The sequence below is a fragment of the Sebastes umbrosus genome, chromosome 3, assembly GCF_015220745.1.
Source record: "Sebastes umbrosus isolate fSebUmb1 chromosome 3, fSebUmb1.pri, whole genome shotgun sequence".
Classification (NCBI taxonomy): Eukaryota; Metazoa; Chordata; class Actinopteri; order Perciformes; family Sebastidae; genus Sebastes; species Sebastes umbrosus.
Genome location: NC_051271.1, coordinates 10,238,585 through 10,257,073, shown reverse-complemented (window position 1 = coordinate 10,257,073; position 18,489 = coordinate 10,238,585). Strand labels below are relative to the sequence as shown.

The 18,489-nt window shown below is 40.2% G+C and overlaps 1 protein-coding gene across 2 annotated transcripts in view; it reads right to left on the bottom strand.

The window, feature by feature from the left end:
• grin2bb (glutamate receptor, ionotropic, N-methyl D-aspartate 2B, genome duplicate b) overlaps positions 1-18,489 on the bottom strand; it is a 122,012-nt gene that overhangs the window by 56,029 nt on the left and 47,494 nt on the right. The window contains exon 1 of one of the 2 annotated variants that reach the window (XM_037763871.1): positions 11,862-12,119. The exons of the other annotated variant lie outside the window; for it this stretch is intronic. The gene's annotated coding sequence lies outside the window, so the exon portion shown is untranslated. Of the gene's footprint in view, positions 1-11,861; positions 12,120-18,489 lie in introns of those variants that run through there. 2 annotated transcript variants of the gene reach the window in all.

The window sequence follows — 18,489 nt, the reverse complement described above, 5'->3', positions numbered from 1 at the left end:
ATTGAGGACACTAACACATAATTAAAAACTAACACATGGTGGTTATTTTATAAGCTGTTTCCAGTATTCTTAGATTGAATATGTTTAAATTTGACTACTTTATACATTTATTTATGCATTTCTCCGCCAGTATTGTATTCCTGGCAGTGAGGATGACAGACTTTAATACAACATTTAGACTTTTATGTATAATTGAACAGCTAATTGAATGTATAAAATATGAACAATCCAAGTGTACAAAAAAACAAATGAAATGGCACCACTGTATAATTCTGAAAAAGTACACATTGCTCAGTTTTGATAGTTTTATCAAGTTTTCTTTTATCAAATTTATTTTTAAATGTGTCTCGCCCCAGCTGTACTTTGTACATATGTCACAAAAATAAATACCAATAGAAAAGCCACAAGGGGAACAAATGGTAACTGCAGAGTCAGTCATCTTTTTCACTAAAAAGGAGTACATTTTGGGAATGCCCTACCAACGGAAATAAAACTACAACCTGACCTGAAAACCTTCAATGAAAAGGTGAAACACTGGCTGAAACTAAACCAAACCTGTGATCACTGATTACTGATTGTAATGTACAATGTTGTAATATGTGATTTTATGTATGATGTTGTATTATGTTTATTTATTTTTTCCTAAAAGCCTAACCAGGGACAAGGCCTGTAAATTAGCTACGGCTAGAAGTCCTATATACACTGCATCAGTTGCACTTTAATTAAGTGTAACAATGCCTACATGTATGGTCCCTGTCAAATAAATAAATAAATAAATAATTTCAATAAAAGTTGAGACCTTGTTTTTAGTTTCTGATCATTATTGTCTGAGGGAGGTTTGGTGCGTGTTGGGGCGACTCGTGAGTATTTCTAAAATGCTATCTGCTACTGTAGTAAGTTGTTTGAATGAAAACCGCTTTGTTCTGTGGATTATCCAGGGTAACCAGGACACTGTTTTTTGGAAAGACACGTTAATGATGAATAATTTAAATGTAATTTTCCAAAGCTTTCAACCTCCCTTGTATTTGGGTGGCAGCAGAAATCTCAGAGACAAATCAAACCAGAACAATCTGCATGGCCAGATACCACTAGAGGCAACTGGGCGATTTTTATTTCTTATATGGGTGAACCGAAATTCCTCAGCTCGGCTTCAACTCTCTCTTCCATCATTGAGTTACTCTGCTGTTTTGGATCTTGCTTTTTTTCATTTCCTCCCACTTACTTACTCACACAGCATCCATTTCTCCTTCAACCTCCTAAACTCCCTCTTTGTCTTGTTATCGCTCTCTCCTGATTCTTTCTTTCTAAAAGGGGGCTCAGAGAGGTGTAATCACTTGTGAGACCAAACCTGCCATTCAGAGGGATGGTGAGGGCACTACTTACATCATTCTCTCCTTCTTAGATTACAGCTAATCATCACCTCATTCTACTTTCTCTTTCCTAATCACCCCTATTTAATTTCTGTCCTTTATTCACATGGCATTAGTGTCAGTTCTTCTCTCCGTCTGTCTTTCTCTTGACCCCCACCTTATCCTTTTCCTCTTTGTCCTCTGTTTTCTACATAATGTCCTGCAGCTCCATTAGTTCATATCATAGAGGTGTGAAGTGTCCTGCAGGGCGAAGTCTGTGTGTGTGTCATTACCAGAGCCACCCGTATCCCTGCCTGCTTGCTTTCCTGCCTGTCGTTTCACATCATACTTCTACTCAACCACGAGCCCAAGAAAGAGGTTTGTCACCTAATTTTCAAGCTCTGTTTTTGTGTCTCCTCTCTCAAAGTTGCAAGTTGCTGTCTGTGAGGTCGGTTGCATTTTGTAATGTGTGCTGTCAGCTGTGGTTAAAGAGGGGCTGCAGGATGGGCGGGTATGAACGGGCCTCTCTAGTTGTAATATACAGGAGTTTTAAAAAATAACTTATGACAAAAGCTAGTTTAAATGTTGAAGACGCATTTTACAACTCAAAATGTTTTGGTGTAAAGAAATTTAAGGTTATGTCTGAGACTTCTTCTATCTATCTTTGTTAACTGAGTGTTCGCTAAGCCCCGCCCTCCGTTGTTACTGTTGCTGTCAAACTTTACATTCTAGCAAGTATGTAGTTTGCAATAATGGATGCAGATTTCACATTTGCAATGCTTAGTAATTTTTTTTAACAATGAGTCATTGATTTCAAACAGCGGTAGACAAAAGCAGCTTTTCATTACCAGCCGTGACAGCGACGCTGGTATTGTTTGCACCTTGTGAGTCTGTGTGTGTCATCATGGTAAAATGTGGTCCTGGAGACACCTACTGTAGCGGGAACTAACACAGAAGAGGTTTTGAGTACTTTGCCAGGTGTTTTTATGTCTGTCTGTCTGTATTTAATATAGTCTGCGACCAACTATAGATGACAGATTTTATCAGCTCTAACCAACTAGCTAATTAAGCTAACATTAGCTCCATAACAAGACTGAAAAGGGCATGCACATGAGAGAAGTTAGTCTTCCGGGCTTTCTGCCAGAAATCTCCTTAGATTTAGGCAACAACACTAATTGGTTAGGTTTAGGAAAAGATCATGGTTTGGGTTAAAAGACACCCTTTCTGGCAAAAAGCCCTGAAGGTTAACTTCTCTCATGTGCAAATGTCATCTCCAGCTGACTTTTTAATGTTTGAATCTGAGTCGTTTTAAGACAAGAATCTTTTAAAAGATAATCAATTCAATTCAATTTATTTTACTTTTATATAGCGTCAAATCATAACAGAAGTTATCTTGAGACGCTTTTCATATAGAGCAGGTCGCGACCGTACTCTATAATATATGTAAGGGATAATGTACAGCTAGCGGGTCATTGTTGTGAAAGAATCCCTGACAGGTCATTGTTTTCTGTCACAACAATGACCCGCTGGCTTTACATTATCCCGCTTATTACACGGCTACTTACTGAAGAAATCAATATTTTGACACAAAAACGGACCGCCAGAGTCCGACATCTGAATTGCGCCCATAGCAACGGTCTGTTATACAGAAATTACAGACCACGAACATCGTGATTGACCAATCAGAATATAACACAGCCGTGTTATAAATATATATAATATTATGCTAAAAGCTGGTGTAAAGAGGGTAAAGCTGCATGTTCTAGGCAACCTCACCAGTTGATAAGATAACATAAGATACAACTTTATTTACTCTGAAGGGAATTATTTTGCAGCAGTTGCAGTACAAAATAGGAAAGAGTGCAAATACTTTATAAAGAGTGAAAATACAAAATGTCAATATAACTAGAGTTCCTACTACACTTCCTATCCCCCTATTTCCAGCGCCCTTGCTTGGACCACACCCATCTTCAAACTCGGCCTTCATTTTGATCTCAACTACACACCTGTACAATTTCGGAATGCCAAATCAGGCCAGGGCCGTAAAGTGCGGTGGCCAATGGCTGTTGCGGCTCGTAAATATAAATAAAGTGCAAATCCAAAATATACATAATGCCAAAAAAAAAAAAGGTTAAGTGTAAGGATCATAAAAACATAAACTGGTTAGCGATCCATATGGAAGACATGGAAAAAAAGAAGCATTGTTCTTGTATTGCACGGTACAACTAGTTAGTCCTCGAAGAAGTATAAGTTATAATGTAAGAGAACACATTGTTATTTTGTTCGTAACACTGTTTTGTTGCTTAGCTTACATACGTATTTTCTAATAGTATGTTTTCAGTTTTACAAGAGAAAGACTTTAAGATGAGGACTAACGCTGAGTTTGGCAAACGTAACTGTCACAACGTCAGTCAATTCCTAGTCTTATGTTCTCCTTGTGTTTTTTCCCTGCCAAGTACTAAGTCCACTGTCGTTTCAGATCCTGATACTCCCACCTGCCCTTCAGTAACCTCTGTGTTCTCCATCACCTGACCTCTCCCGCCCACCTGTGCCATCAGCCCAGTAGTATACATACCGGCCCACTTCCATTCACTCCCCGCCCGATTATGTACTGCGGTTCTGCCTTCTGCCATTTTCTCTGCCTCTTGACGTTTTCGACCTGGAGTAAACTTTAACTTTGTATTTTACCGACCTGGTCTCAGAGTCCTGCTTTCAGGTTCAAACCTGTTGTTTACTGAGCCTTTACAGTAACACTTTCAGAAATAACGTTTTCCGGAGTTGCTGGAGTGTGAACTTCCCCAAATCCAATAAAAAGCCTACTAAATATAAAAAGTGACCAGAAACAAGAAAAACAGTTGTTTTTCCAAGAGAGCATTAGCAGTCTGGAGTAAATGTTTGATGGGACTTTTTTGACCTTCTGTTAAAGATGTGGTTATGTTTGCTATCTGGTAATTTTTAATTCCATCAACAAAGCATGTAGACGTCCTACAGAATTGGTTGGGTAGATTGCTTTTTTCCCCTTTTCTGCTTTTTGCTTTGTTGTGTTTATTATGCTAAGACGACAGGGTGCAGGTAAATTCTACAAAGACTTGTATCGTGAGCATTTTAATATAAGAAATCATGTAAATTCATGACAAATGTTGAAAAGAGAGTCTCATCTTCCACTGCTGCACTTTCAAATCTCCTTTTTTTCACTGGCAGGTCACGACCAATTAATGTATTATAGTCTCTGTTTCTTTATATCACTAATCGCACCTCCCCTCTCGTATCTTCCCACTGTCTCTTTCTCACCCTGAGTCACATCAAACACCACTGTGGTGTTTCAGCCTCAGCACAGGAATCTCAAAATAGTCTAGGTGTAGTGGCACTGAATCTGCAACAGTTAGTTGTGTGAATTAGCCCCCCCAAAAAAAGTCTGGTAGAGGAATGAATCACTTGGGAGGCTTTATTCAACCTTTGTGCAGATATGGCACCAGAGAGCTAGCTTAGTAACACAAACCTCTGTGTCTCATTCCCGCTCCCTGAGGTACTATAGTGCTGAATAACATGTGAGTACAACCTCCAGTGAAGGCGGTGACTCCACACTCTCGGTGAACTCACCGGAGACCCAGCGGATGATGGAAACACGCAGTATGTTAATGCAGACGCTCATCTAAATAACACCACAAAGTTTTCTATTTTTTTCCACAGATTGATTCCCACAGTGCTGACGTCTCTCCCTCTCAGTGTCATATTTAAATGAAACATGTCTGCCAGTGAAGGGCCAGGGGCTGCTCCGTGATTTAAACCCATTATGACAATAAGTAATGGGTGCGTTTGATTTTGCTCAGATTGTCACGGACACTTCCCTGGATCCGTAGCCGGTGCTGAGCACTGCCTCTGCGGCTGCGGCTGCAGCTGCTGCGTCAGTGCGCAGTACCGTACGAGAGCTGAGGGGAGCGAGCCTCAAGCAGGAAGACTGAAAGGATTTGGAAACTCATCTCCATGTCATGCCAATGAAAGCCTGTCTCCAATTAGATTTGCAGAGGAAGAGCGACATATCGGCCCACTGCTCAACAAGCCCTGGTGGGAGAGGATTGGAGGATAGAGAGACAGAGTGAGAGAGAGGCAGACAAAGAAGAAAGAGAGAGTAGGGGGGGTTGGCTGTTAAGGCTGAGAGAGATAGCTAGGAGTCTCGCTTGAGAAAACAGGCGAACCCTCAGAACTCACAGAGACAGGGGCTCACAAACACACACGCATAAAAACACACACAAAAGTGGCAGTGTACACATCGTTCCCTCTAACACTCCGCTTTTTCCACTTCATCACACTCGTCTTTCTCCACCTTTCATCTTCCTCCCTCCGTCTATCTCTCCTGCTCGCAGTCTGAGCGCCGCCACTGCTGCTGTCAATCGTCCCCAGTTTGAGCCCAACGTGCTTCATCATCATATTTCTAATCAAACACACACAGTGTGTGTTAATTAATCTCATATTCGGCTGTTTAATTATCAATGACCCTGTTTCGACGTCTTTCTCCCGGCTTCATTCAGTACACTTCATTTTAAACATCCCATAATGTTCTGATTGAATTACTCTTGCTATTTTTGTCGAGGAAATGATTTCAGAAGCGCTGAAATATGATTCACTCCCACAGCAGCCAGTGGAGCGACAATGATGGCCGCAGCGCTCTCTATACAGGCCGATCTCATGGAAACAAAGCTGCTTTTGAGAACATAAAATATGGTGAGCAACAGCAAAAAGAGAATAGAAAGATTATTAATATTGAAGATATTAAATCACATCATTGACGATTGTTTTTAAATACAGTGGAAGCTGCTTATAGTGATCACGGTTACAGTGATCAACCGCTTATATGGATCAAAAAGCTTGGGACAGAATCATTTCTATACAGATGCTGTTTAAATAATTTGCTTTTAGTAATCATGTAGTCCGCTTACAGTGTTTATTTGGGATCTTTTCATACATGACAACATATGGAAAACATTTTAAAACTACTTTAGACTAACGCTAATTTAATTTTAGTTTAGTTCTTTACTTTAATACCTTGATACTTTGCCTCGCAGACGGTCCGTCTGCTTTCCGGCTGGATGCCTGAGGCTGATGCTGCGTGCACATTGATATCATAACGGGGAAAGGAAAATCATCTCTGAATGAAATATGAATGTGCACTGGGAAAGCACCCACGTCAAGAGGATTGATAATGCTTCGTCACGTAATACCCCCAAAGTGAAACTTTTTACGATCCTCACCCGGCTCTGCGTCACACATGCAGACCAGGCAAATGTCTCACCCTTGGTGAGGGAAAAGGCAGAAGAATTGGCAGCGAGCAAGTAAAAAGCAAAATGGTCTGTTTCATCACTTTGTATTCATGTAATAAATATAAAAATGTCAATTAGATGGTAATCTGCATGAGCAATGATGCACAACAACAGAAATTTGCTTATAATAATCATCCGCCTATGGTGATCAATTTGAACCGGACAGATGTGATCACTATAAGCTGTTTCCACTGTAGTATCATTTATGATAAAAGTCTGAATCTACTGATTAAGTGCTGCTGGTGTCTAAAATTGTCGTGTTGTGGGCAATACAGGCCGGAATGATAGGCTGTAATTTGCTAATTTTGAGATGAGTGTGTAAACATAATTTAACCCAGCAATAAACACATTCAGTCAGTGGTTTGCCTCTTGTAACATAATTGTAGTTGATGTTCATTCATGAGTACAGCTTGAATAATGTTGATATATTAGGATCAAGATACAGAAGTAGCATTTAGATGTGAGAGAAAAAGGAAAATCTGTAAATAATTGTGTTTGTTTCAGTAATTCAGTTGCTAATTTCATCAAAATTTCTATTTTGTTTCGGCGATAAATCAACTTTGCCAGTGGAGATGACCTTTAACAATCAAACAAGCAATGTTGTGAAGCGGAAATGTCTTTGTTGCATTTAATAGTGTGCTTTTACCTCCTGTTTGTGTAGCAACCCCATGTGAGAAAACAAGACAATAGTCCAGCCAAACCCAAATCCCCAGGACACAACCTGCACCTCTCTGTAGGATTGTAGGAACAGAGGCAACACAGTACAGAGATTAAAGGAAGCAAACCCATTACCAGTCCTAAAAATATCTATATAGAATTATATTCATACAGATTTTAATTTGTAAATTCACAAATATAATGTAACACAGTCATAACTGGCAAACACATTCATTCATACACAAACACACACAAATACTGCTAAGGGGGGAGGGGAAAAACTGAAACAGGCCTCTACCAGTTTACACAATAAAAACAACGCTCTTCAGCTCCAGCAGAGTTTTCACTGTCGGGGTCTGATTCTGACCCAAATTATTATTGAAAAATTCTAAATATTTCTTACACTATTTTTATTGCCCTGCCTTTTCCACTTTGACATTTCAGTACTCTAGGCTCAACAAAATATGTAGGCCAAAAAAAATTTAAAACGTTTTAATGGAAGCAGATTATTACGGTTAAATCTCAAGTGCATGAAATTACATTTTTTATTTAAACCTTTATTTACAATAATGTCCCGGAAAGTGTATCAAGACCTATACATATAATTATACGTTGATTCTCTCTGTAGTTACTGGAAGGCAGTTTTTTCTCGTTTCCTTCCCACCTGGTGAGTAAAGCTCACAAATCAAATCATGCAAATTATGTCCTAGCTACTTATAGTAGGCTCACTACATCAGTCCCCTGCAGAAAGCTGTTATTAGTTTAAAAGCAGCAGATTTCTGCCTATGCTGCTGACTGCCATCAATGTATTTGCATATTTGGTTATATGACTGCCTACTGGAAGATGTCTAATCAAAGTGGGAGATAAGACATGTTTTGTTTTTGTTTTTTGGGGGAGGGGGATGTTCATTATCATCCCAGAGCTTGAATTCTAAAGGCCCTGACACACCAAGCCGACGGTCGGCCGTCGGACAGTTTGTGGCCGTCGGTGAGCGTCCGTCGGCCGAGTTTTTTCGGTGTTTCCCGCACTGTCGGCTCTAGTCTGTCCTTGTTTTTTCGGCCAAATCAGCATGTTGAATTGGCGGCACCGCCCATCGTTGATAGAAATCACTCTGATTGGCAGTTCAGCTTAAACGAATAAGTGCACAAGAAGAGAAACGGAAGTGAGTAAAGCAAGCCAACGAGAAAAGTCAAGAGGAAAAACACAGAAGGCTCAGTTCTCATTTTTCATCTTCATCTCACTTGATCACTCCAACACACGTATATTTTCACAACGATACGTTCATCTGGAATGAAGCTAAGTGGTGAGTGAGAGTAGTGTTAAAATGGTCAGCTACGTCGCTTTGTTTCATGTACGTATCATAACAACGGCTTGTATATCCAGCATCCTCTGTCTTCCGGTTTCCCTTTCTGAATGTCGAATACAGTCTACCGCCACCTACTGATTCGAAGAGTCATTTCCTCTCACGCAGGCGCAGAACGTACGTGCTAACTGGCCATGGGCTGTAGTCTTTGCGGTGTGTTCGAGTGCAACTTTTCAGCCAAAACAAGCCCTTCATCGCCGCTAGGTCTCTGATGTCGGGTTGGTGTGTCCGGGGCTTAAGAGTTGTAGTGACCCTCTGGTCTTTCCCTTCGAACCACCATCAGGTCAAAGTTTACTCCCGGAAAAATATTAAGATCTAATGGGAAAACTGAAATTAAATTTATTGAGAATATTCCTGCTTCCTAGCAGATGAACGCTTTCCATTTTTAATTCTTTCCTATAGGTCCACTCAGCACAACATGTCAATGTCTAGGTCTAATAGGTAGATAGTATGAAAATTGCAGAGCGTAGATAAACCAGTTTGATTTTAATCTCCTCTATCACTAATGGGAGGATGAACAAGACTTCAATATGTTCAATATGTTGTTCAACACACTTTCTTATACTCCGTGATGTACTGCAGTAAATATTGCAACCTCTAGCAGGTCTTGTCTTGTTTAAAAGTAATTTAACACTTTTTGACAACATTTAGCAGCAAACTAGTAACAGTATCTATTACCCACAACCTATCTGACAGCTAGCAGCTAAGCCGCATGTTCACATGCTGTCTAGATGAGTCAACTTTATCCTGATTCATCAAGTTGATATGACACTTAGTAACAATGACATCATCTGCAAATCTCATACCAAGTGGGGAGAAATAAGGCTCAATCACTGGCTGAGGAAATGAACAAGGCAGAGTGCCACATGGCTTATACTTGGCTGAGCGAGCAGTGTTAGCCCACTGCTGACAGACTCGGAGGAGGCGGCTGCATTCAGTCGTCACTCAGGGAATAAAAGTCCCTTGTGTTTCACTCGATTTGAATGTTTTATGTTATGACTTCAAACTTCAAATTGTCACTTAAAAAGCCAATTATTAAATTATTGCGTTCAATACTTCCATTAATTTACTGCCCATTATGAAGTGCAAATATGCCTGCAGGAGGCATGCTGGAGCAAGGAAAGGGGCTCCTGGATGGGTACCAAAACTCTGTATTAAACGGGCACCGGTGCTAAATTATTAGAGACCGGAGAATTTATAAGCTACAACATTATCGGTTCTTTTATTGGTACTTTTTAACATTTCTTGTACCTCGTTATATCCATCCATCCATCCAGACTATCCAGACTATCACAGGGCTGACACATAGAGACAGACAACCATTCATGTTCACATTCACACCTACGGCCAATTTAGAGTCAACAACTAACCTGCATGTCTTTGAACTGTGGGAGGAAACCTGAGAACCCGGAGAAAACCCACGCTAACAAGGGGAGAACATGCAACCTCCACACAGAAGGGACCTTTCTCTCACATGGTTGATGTGGAAGTGTGCGACTGTAGGTTCTGACGTCACATGGTTTCCACAGTCAGGTGACGTGGGCCAGCTAAATACGTCACAGCTGTTTTGGCACAAACATTATACAAAGAAAAACGATTGGAAGTGACGCAGCCACCCACATAAGTATTTATATAATTTTATTATTGATATTTGCTTTTAAGTAATCAATACCAAATGAGTAGGTTCTGAGTATCGATACCACAATATTGATCCGCCCATCCCTAATTCACATTAGCAGAGGGAGGACAGAGGACAGGATGAACTGATACTGACTGATGTCTGTATTCTTCATTCTTTCTAAACTTCCCTCAGTATTGTGACGTCAGCAATATGATTTATTTCATTGAGATTTTAGATTTGTTTCCAGTGAGATATTAATGAGTTTATATAGTGACTTTGCCGTTGTAAACATTACTGTTGCTGCTCTAGAAACATTTAGTTATATTTAAAATATAAATAAATTCAAATCCTGTTCCGAATTATTTTTTTTTAAATAATATATAAAAAAAGAATGAAAAAGAACCAATAAGAATATCTATAAAGAAGCGATAAAAATGATACCCATCCCTAGCTGTACTTTGTTTAATGCAACTGAATACAATTGAAAAAGGTCACATGACAAACAGCTCTGGTAGGATTTCTGCCACACTAACAGGAGCACACAAAACCATCCAACAACCAAAAACATTTAATGACTTATTATGATGATTAATGTGAAATATTTAAGATTTTCGGTATCTTACAGCATTAACTACAGATCATTTTCATTAACCATGCATGCATATAGAGCTAGGACCATGCTCAATGTTAGTTCATCTGTAGATCATTTTCTCAATGAATCATTTGTTCAATGAAATGTCAGAATATAGTGAAAAATGGCACAAAATCACAATTTCCCACAGCCCAACGTGATATCTTCAAATGTCCCGTTTTGTCTGATCAACAGTCCAAACCCCCAAAAATATAAAATTTACTGTCATAGAAAAGCAAGCTGGAACCAGAGAAGCTGGAACCAGAGAAGTCTGGGCTTTTTTGCTTAAAAAATGACAAATGATTAATTATCAAAATTGACACATTAGTTTTCTTTTGATCCATTAGTCCATTAACTAGTCGGCATTAGGTTACAATCCATTAAAACACCAGAGAGTTTCTATTATCTTCTCTAAAAGACGCCATCATGTCTTCAATTCTGCACCACTACTGAAACGTAATCACCAATTGAATGTCTAATCAGAACAAATTAATCTCTTTGTCTAACAAACACATTCACTCTCAACACACACACACACATACACCCACAGGCATGCAATGCCAAGCAAACCCACGCACACACACACACATAAAGACTCCTCTGAAAGCACAAGAAACTAGTATTTGCCTCAAGCTTTCTCTACTACTCCGCCGCTATCGCCACTGTGTGCACCACGAGGAAGATACAATTAATTGTCTGATTCAATCTCCCACTGTTACATCTGACGCTCCGGCAGCACTCACATCATGTCAGTCAAGCCCAAAGCCTTGTTCTAACACAGAGTGGCAGAGATGAAGACGGAGAACAGCCGACAAAATCAAGTTCGCTGAGCAACTGGTAAGTAACAGACGTGAAACAGTTGTAAGTAATGGGGAAGAGCAGAAGAGAGAGGTAAGAATAGAAACCTATTAAAACACTTACACAGGGAAACTTGTCAGAAACAGCAAGCCCAGTAAGACCATGAAGGGAGGAGGGGGGTAGATGAGGGAGTCAATTTAGCACCACCTTTGGCCCAGCAAGTTAATGGAAAACTCCTTCACGAGGAGTTGATTAAGCTCGTTAGCACTGAAGAGAGCGCAGGTAATTAATCACATTAAGACACATGGGAGCTTTGCATGCTGATTGGGCCAGATCCCACCAATCCAAACGAGCCAGAGACCCAATTAGAACTGACCCCGGCTAACACATGACCTGGATAACCAACTGGTGTGCTCGCATCTGTATGTGTGTGTGTGAGAGAGAGAGAGAAAGAGGACACCAAGCCTAGATATAGACAATTAGATCGAATATTGATAAAAACTTGTTTTGCTTCCAGATAAATCCTTAAAGTAAACAGAGCTGCATTTTCTGTTGATTTTACAATTCGTTCAATTACTTTAATCTGTTTTTCAGCCTCACAGGTTTTCTATCAGGGCAGAAGCAGCGGAGGTTGAGATATTCTGACAGACCCAAGCACCAAAATCATTGAATCCTACATTTCCCATAATGCAACAAATAGCATAGTTTCTCCTCAGACTTTAGAGATCTCCTCAGAGCTGTAGACGACAAAATCCATTTCATTTGGTGCCACAACTCTTCATATGATGAGCACACAGGTTAAACCTGAGTATACCTGGTACCTGTTATGGTGCGTGCTTGTTTCCTGGAATGGCTAACTGAGACATCGTTATATGTTATTAGTTGCATCTGCTGCTTTTCCTGCAATGAGTCAAAATGTCTGCAATGAAAAGAAGTCTAACCTGAGACACGTGTCCTCTACTTTGCTCTCGCTGCACTAACTCACACGTTGTAGTAGTCATTATGACCGGGCTCCAGTCAGATGGGTTTCCTTCTCTCCAACTGGTGTGACGTTATTAAAATTACAAACACATCTAAACTACTACTACTACTGAATAACAGTTACTCCCACACAGAGTTTGCTAGCCTGCATGATGCAAACACACACACACAAATCCCTGTCCTGTAACTGTAGGCACTTTGTAAAATACCTGGATTTGTTAAGCTCTGTAGCCAACGAATCCTTCATTCATAATCTCTCTTAGAAAGTCTCTGTTGCCTCTTTCTGACACTACAGACATATGCAAAGAAAATAAAACCTGGTAACATATAAAAACTAGGGCTGTCAATCGATTAAAATATATAATCGTGATTAATCACATGACTGTTCATAGTTAATCGCGATTAATCACAATTAATCGTACATTATTTATCTGTTCAAAATGTACCTTAAAGGTAGATTTGTCACGTATTTAATACTCTTATCAACGTGGGAGTGGGCAAATATGCTGCTTTATGCAAATGTATGTATACATTTATTATCGGAAATTAATTAACAACACAAACAATGACTAATATTGTCCAGAAACCCTCACAGGTACTGCATTTAGTATTTAAAATATGCTCAAATCATAACATGGCAAACTGAAGCCCAACAGGCAACAACAGCTGTCAGTGTGTCAGTGTGCTGACTTGACTATGACTTGCCCAAAACTGCATGTGATTATCATAAAGTGGGCATGTCTGTAAAGGGGAGACTCGAGGGTACCCATAGAACCCATTTTCATTCACATGTCTGGAGGTCAGAGGTCAAGGGACCCCTTTGAAAATGGCCATGCCAGTTTTTCCTCGCCAAAGTTTTGCTTATGTTTGGAGCGTTATTTAGCCTCCTTCTCGATTTTCTAGTTTCATATGATACCAGAATCTTCACTCTAGCTTTAAAACTGAGCCCGCCACAACCTACAATGCGTTAATGCGTTGAAGAAATTAGTGACGTGCAAACGAATTTGTGTAAATGCTTTATTGCATTAACTTTGACAGCTCTAATAGAAACAAACAACATGAAGGATTGCCTTTACCTAAACGTTCCAAAAGTGTGGATACACTTTACTAAAATCAACCAAACAACTGAGAAATGAAACATTTTGCAGGAGGGTACTCATGACAAATGGGGGAACACCAAGTTTGCTTCAATATTTATCTACTTTTAAGTAAGTTATTTGATCATTTCAGAAGGATGAGTGTTCTGCCTCCGCATGCCGCCAGTGTTACACTGTATTCTGTGACCCATCAGGTTCAGTGACCTGTAGCAGTGCAACAATGATTTTGCCTTCAGGTAACCATATGTGCATCATGCATGCAGAAAAATCAGCGACCTATTTAGTTGATATTTGCTGAATGATAAAGTAGAATTAATAGAATTTCCCCTGTGTTGTTTTAACTTTAGCTTCTACAGCTGTAGCACAGCCCTGCAGTGAGGAGCTAACACCATGAGTCAGGAAGGGGTTAATGTTTTCATTTCATCTATAATTATTACCAATCAGTTTTGCTTTGCATTGCTGTTAAACTACCGTAAATGAAATTCAACCCTTCCTGAAGATGTTTCACATTAAAAAGCCTATCAGGAAAGGGAGGGATTATGCCTTTCGAGCTATCGTAAAGCATTTAATGTGACACATTTGTGCAGAAAGTGTTGCGTTTCAATAGCTGTGTTTCCATTCAATTGTCAAGCGAATTTTAACCAAACTATTGAAACGTTATAAAAAAAAAAAATGCGAATGAGGCACATTTTCATCAACTGGTTTGGAGCAAATAAACACGGCTACAACGTAGTTTGGTTGGCGCTATAGACCACGCATGGCTGTAATCTGCCAGTAAACAGAGTAGATGAGGCAGCAAACCGAAAACAAAACAAGTCACCTTGGTATTCTAACCATCTACGAGAGAAAATGGAGAGAAGTCTTCAGGAATTTGTTTCTATTGGGCAAGTTTGAATAGTTCTTTCATGTTAGCTAGTACTGGCCGTGGCCACTTTCATGTTGTCCACAGACGAAGACAAGCAGTCACACATTATGGGAATATCCGAGAACATGCTGACAGCAGAAACAGCTGATCAGTCATGAGTTAAATGTTCGCTACGTCAGAATTTATTCAGCAAAGGCATTTCCATAGTGCCTCATCTCTTTTTCGCTAAAGGTAAAAACCACCTCAAACCAGCCTTTTTTTCGCAATTGAGGAAGTTTTATCCGATCACCGCTTTTCTAATACGATGCTTCAAAATGTGCAAAGAAATATGTCAATGGAAACACAGCTACTGACAGTACATGCAGCTTAAAAAATAAAATGGAAAAGTGGAAACAACTATAAATAATTAATGAATGAAAACAGCATTTCTGCTAAAAAAAAAAGTAAATAAAATAGGGGTACAGGGGGGGTAAGTGTGACATGACTGATGTGCTGGTGGAATAAGTGCTGTGAAAATGTACATCATCCCAAATGTGTCACAACAGCAGGTAAAAGTGAGTTCACATTAACAGCAAATTAAATTCGGTAATAAGACATTAAGTTGTGCTGTGGAATCATTGTTGAAAATGTGAAAAAAAAGAGTATTATGTATGAGCTCGGGCAGTAAGAGTGAATTTAAGACAATGCTCTCCACTGTAGTGCATTAATACCTGTTCCTTTGTTGATCTACAGGTGTTTTTTTTATACAGGAGCTTTATGTCAGCCATTTATCGTGTCAAAACGTACGTTTGCCCTCTCTCCTCCCTCTGCCTCTCCCTCCCAGTTGCGTCTATCTTCCCTACATCTATACACCCGGCCTTTTCAATTCTGCTTCCCTCTCTAACAAGCACACGAGGTGAGAGTGCAGGCTGGAGTCAAGCGCAGCGTGGAATGAGAGACAAGCGGTTCAAAACCTTGTCATGATGCGCTTTTCTTCTGCACGTCTTGACTCGGTTTCCTTTTCTGTGTCTCCTCACGCCTTCCGCTTCCCTCGAAGCATTACTCTCATTCGCCCTCATTTAAACATTCATCAGCACCTGGGGAATGAGGGTGATTTTCTCCACATTTTCATTTGTACACTCAGCCCAATAACTCCCATTCTCTTCTATCTGTTTGCACTTTTTCTCCCCTCTTTTTCTGAAACTCTCTATCTCTGTATGCATGTATCTCTCGCTCTCTCTTCCCTTTATCGCGCCTGCTGTTAAATCAGATAGGCTGGATAAGTGTGGCAGCATGGTTACACAGATACCAGAGGCATCAGAGAGAGCAAAAATCAATCACATCTCCCCTTCCCTTTCATCAGCTATCTCTCTCTCCCTCTCTGTCTTTGTAGCCCTCCCTTTCCTCCTTCAATCTTCCCGCTCTTCTCTTCGCAGCATCCTCCTCGTCATCATTATCTTTTGAATGCCATTCAACATTTCCTTCCTATTTCAATATGTAGCTTTTGATTAAAAACCAAGTCCCCTCACCCTCTAAAAAAGATGCCCTCCCTCCTCTTTTTTTTTTTTTTTTTTTTTTTTCTTGGAGAGCACAGATGCCAAACCATCTTTCCCCCCGTTTCCTCCATTTGTGGTGCACATCTCCTTCGCACAAGATTTTTTGACTGACAGCAGCTGGCCTGTCAAAAGTCGGGGAAGTCAGGAAGAAGAGGAGGAGGAAGCAAAAAGTGAAGGAAAGACATACAGAGAAGGGAGGAGTGAGGGATAGAGAAAGACGTTTCTAATTCAAAGAGACATGCAGTGTTTCCGTGGCAACTCGGTTCCCATAGAAACGGTCTTGCTAAAGATGCCATTAGTATGAAAAAATACCTACTTACACTCTACTGCACTGTATGCACACAAATATAGAAACATATCCATTCTTACGCGTCAAGACTGCATTTGTAGCTGCCGATACAAGAGGAGACGCACATGACTGCATTCCTGCACTGAGTTTTAATCCGCTGACACACCTGAGGTCAATTATAATAGCTCAATTACAGGCCACTTATGTTGGTAGCTCAATTACAGGTTTGGCCCTTTGGGTGGAAGAAGTGACAAATTGTCTTGCTAATATTATTAACTGTACTTGTAGCTTTGAGTTTTGTTTTGACTTCACTCTTCAAATTACTTCCTTCAGATTAGGCTGCAGGGGCCAAGTTCTCCATATATTGTCTCATTGACCGTGACAGTCTGCAGGCTGGGACCACCCACTCGTCTACACACACACACACACATATACTATATATAACTAACACAAGCTAACCCGGGCTGACAGAAGCGGACTGTATATAAAGTCTTGCTTGCTGTGTGTGCTGGAGCAAGGGGGGGTGGGGCGTCATGCCTATAATGAACTGCATGTGCGAGTCGTGTGTGGATGTCCCTCAACCGTCTCCGCGGGTTTGTGGTACATGGCTGATGATTCAACATAATGAGGCCTCCTCACAACAACAAAGACAGATTTATGTCGCTGCTTCGTCAGAACAAAACGTTCCTGAACACCACCACACCCTCCCCTTAGGCACAATAACATACTATGTCCATCGTTTTCTTGATTAATAGTTGAATTGCTTTGAAAAATGCCTGTTACAGTTTTCTTACAGTCCAAGTAATTGACTGATCGCTGCAGCTCTGAAAGAAATATGTTGACTTGAAGCTGAAGTGGGAAGAAATGGAGCAAATCTGATTAAAAAAAAGTTATTTTTATAAAACGGTCACTATATCCTGACATTAGTGCATGAGACAGGTAATCTGAAAAAAAATCACGTGCCTCTGTGTCCTCCGGTGCTCCTAAAGGCAGGATTTCACAGACCGGAGGAAAACGACCAGTCAGAGCTGATCTGGAGTCTGCCGTCCAGCTTCCATCTATGAGAGCCGGCTGTCAATCACTTGCGAACTCTGATCAAACGGTCAAACTTGGCAGCGCTGATCAAATATGAATCAATATTCTGTTACTGTAATGCCTATTTCTCGCCTAAATGTTTTCAGAAACATCTTGTAGTGTACTGTTTAGCTGTAAAATGAGAAAAGTTGTGACCCGGCAGCCATGTTGAGATCTATTGAGGAAATACCAAGCAGCGCCCACCAGCCGGAGCACAGCCAATAGGAACGCTCTCTCTGAAATGACCTGTGATTGGCCAAAGTCTCCCGTCACAGGCTAGATTTTTTAAAGCCTGAAAACAGAGCCATGAGGAGGTGCAGAAGTCTAGTTATCTCTCAGAACACTTGAATTACAATATGCTGAAAGGTTATTATGGAATTTTTGCCCAGAGATGCCAAAAATATACTGCCTATACTGTCACTTAAAGAGTTATTTCTGTAAGTCAACTTACAACAACCTGTGCCGCTGTGTCGATCAAATCAACTCTTTTCAACATTTTTGTGGCAGTTTTTTCTGTTGCTATGTTTCCTGGATGTAGCTGCTGGCAAAGTAACTATCTATCTATGCAGGAAGATGACATCCCCACTCTCAAATAAAATTATAAAGCTCTGATTGGTCGATTTTTTTCTCCAACTGGGGCAAACAACTGTCAACGAGCACAACATCTGACCTATTTGAATCCCTAAACAAACTGATGATGTAGGTTGTGATCTGGAACAAGGCTGTCTGATTTGTACAATGGTCACATAGCCTTATCTGTGGTGGAATAACGTCTGCAATGTTTGTTTGTGTTTGATATATATACTTTATTTAAAAATGTTTTGGTACATCTGGTTACTGACTCTTCAGGGACAGGGACAGATGAAAAACAAGAAATCAGCTGACTTCAGAGATGGGAAACTTATAAGAG